The sequence below is a fragment of the Apteryx rowi genome, unplaced genomic scaffold, assembly GCF_003343035.1.
Source record: "Apteryx rowi isolate R43461 unplaced genomic scaffold, aptRow1 scaffold_27, whole genome shotgun sequence".
Taxonomy (NCBI): Eukaryota; Metazoa; Chordata; class Aves; order Apterygiformes; family Apterygidae; genus Apteryx; species Apteryx rowi.
This window is the reverse complement of record NW_020449085.1, coordinates 1,260,953-1,263,921: the sequence shown is the minus strand read 5'-3', so window position 1 is coordinate 1,263,921 and position 2,969 is coordinate 1,260,953.

The following is a 2,969-nucleotide window of genomic DNA, read 5'->3' as shown; positions in this document are numbered from 1 at the left end:
CGGCGCATCCGCCGGGCTCACCGAACGCGCGGCAAGCCGGAGCCTCCTGTCCTTGCGACATGTTTGATTCCTTCAAGAACATCTATTTTTAAACTTGTATTTGTCATGTAAAACTTGCCAGGGATAATACAAGAACATACAGTATGTGAATCACTCAGGGCCAACGGGTTTAAAAATAAACCGAGGCATCGTTAAAGAACATCATATGCCTCCTGCGAAGCGCGCGGAGACGTGCTATTTAGGCATAATTACGCTCTGCTCACACGCTGCTGCGCCTGCCGCTTCCCCGGCGCCCGCCAAAGGAGGCCCTTCGGAGGCAGGGCCGCCGCTTCCGGAGGGCCCCGGCGCCCGCCGCGTGCCCCGGCCCCGATCGACCCCCGCGCGGCGCGAGCCCGGGTCACCGGAGCCTGCCGAAAGGTTAATTGCTCCGTTAACTGGCGCCGCCGGTGATTAATCGCCGCCATCAAGGAACGGCGAGCTTCGCGCCCGGCGGGACGTGTCGCATCGTGGCCGCTTGCCGGAGAAGCGCCGGGAATAGCTCACGCCTGCCTGCCGCCCGCCGGTGCGCCGGGCCCCCGCGGGAGAGGCGTTTCCCCGGTTGCGGGTTTTCCGAACCCTTTGGGGGCTTTTTCCGAGGCGAGCCAAGCTCGCCGTTCGGCAGAATGGGCTCAGCCGACTGTTTATAGCTCCTAAAAGGCCCATGGGAAAACGAATCCATATCTCCTTAACCCCGGCGTGAAATCCAGCACCATCCGTCACGGCAAAGTGCCCCTCTCCGCTAATGCGTTTATTAATTACTGGCGAGGAAGCCGCGCTGCCCCGCGCCCCCACAGCGGCTCGCGGGACCTGCCGGCGGAGGGGGCACCGGGGCCGGCGGGCGCAGCCGGGCCCCCGTCCCGGAGCCGCGGCCGGAGCCTCCCGGGAGGAGGCAACAGGCAGAGGTCGGTAGCGGTGCGATGAGTTGCAGCGGTCTCAGCTCCGGGGCGGCGGGCGGCCAACTCCAGCCCCCAGCTCCGGGGACGCTGCGCCTCGGCCACCGCTCTGCCCCGGCAGACGGGGAAACTGAGGCACGGGCCGGCGGGGCAGAGCAGCGCTGCCGCGGCCCCCGGCCGAGCTCTCCTCCGCGCTCCCGCCGGGCCTTCGGCAGCCGCTGGCCGGCACACGTGCGGGCCAAGGCACGCGCGCCCCGGAGAGGAAGGAACAGCCGATGCAGATTAAAAAAAGGAAGGGGGGGGGGGAGAAGATGACAATGTTTATACAAAACCTCATATGTCAAAAACGAGATTAAAAAAGTAATTACCAAAGTCTGGAATGAAGGACAAATGTATTTCTTCGCGCAACAAGCGGCAGGAATCAATAATTCCCAGCTCGGGTTAAGATGATAAAAGATAAGTGCGTTTTGCCTTTGGGTTGCGTTGTGAATTAAATGGCGCTTCCCGCCGTAGGAATTAATTCCCATTTGCCGCACAAAGCCGTCGGCCACCGCCTGCGAATGCGGACGGGTCGGGCCGAGGCGGCGCGAAGGGTCTGTGAGCGCCCAGCGTGCGCCGGCGGCTGCCCCGGGGCTCCGGCCTCGGGCTGCCCCGCGCCGGGAGGGAGCCTCCGTGCCCGGTGCCGGCTGGGGAGCCGAGCGCTTAATTAAGCGGCTCGTCAGGCATTAAGCTTGCGGGGACTCTTTGGAGGTGGCGTGTTAGGTCTAATTAAAGATTTTTTTTTCCAGGCTGCGTTCTCGTTTCAGGCACCTGCGCTGCAGTTCCTTGGGCCAGTGCGGCTGCCAGCCAAGGTAGCGGTGCCGCGGTGTCCGTTCCTCCGGCCACAGACAGGGCACGGCCCCGGGACAGCCCTCGCCGTGGCCCCAGGGAGCCCGATGGCCAGGCCCCAGCTCTGGGCATCTCTGGCCGCTGGCAGCCTGGGTATCACCGCATTGGAGCTGTGCTGAGGAAGGGTGGGGTGTTAACTCTGAAACCTACTGAGGGTGGTAAGGGCTCAGCTGCTGTGCTGGAGAGTGGGAAAGGACGTTCAGGCTGTGCGCACTGAGCAGGGCACAGCCGGGTGGTGGGAGAGCGGCACGGAGCAGCTCCGCACGAGTCAGGACCCTCCGCACCTCGGTTTCCCCAGCGCCAGGGGGAAGCCTGGGGAGACAGGGCCCCCTGGGGCTTGCATGGTGCCGGGGTCAGAGGAACCTGATGCCGACCCACGCCAGTCCCGGACCTTTTCCCTGYGGGAGCTGGTGCTGCCTGGAGGACCATGGCCTGGGATCAGCGTCTTTGCCACGAGTCCGTCCCCATCCTGCTCCGTGCCTCTGACTTTCCCCCGGCACCGAGCGTGAACGCGCTCCCCCAGCTTACTGCGGCTGGCCCGTACCGTCTGCGGCGGCACACGAACYGCCACCGCCGGGGTTACGGAGAGGCCCCGTGCTCGGCCGCGGCGATCCCCCACCCCGCGCGGCAGTCCCAAAAGCGGAGGCGTCCCTCGCCGCCGAGCTGCCGCCTCCGTTGGGGCCGCCAGGGCCACGGCTGGCCGGGCCCCGCGGCCGCTCGCCGAGGCGCCGGCTCCTGCTGCAGAGCRCGGCGCTCGTAATTAAATTCCTAATTATCTGTTTGCTTGTTAATTAGGATTGTCAGGCTCACCGGCAGCGGGGCACGACGCGAGGCAGCTCCCCGGGGACGAGGACGAGGACGGGGCCGGGGCCGGCTTGCTGCCCGCGGCCTTGCTGCCGGCCCGGGGCAGGGCCCGGGCCGGGTGTGCTTGGGGGGGACGAGCGGCAGCTCCTCGGCCCGGCCCCGTGAGCCCTCCGCTCCCCCGCGGGCGCTGGGGCTGTGAGGAGTTTGTCGAGGCTCAGCCCGCGCCCCCGCAGCCGCAGGCCCCCACGCCGCGGTTTCCCCGGCTGGGGCAGGCAGTGCGGGGCCGGTCCCTGCTGGCGCCCTGGGGGTGTCCGGGGGGGCAGCCCGGGGCAGGGTGGCCGTCGG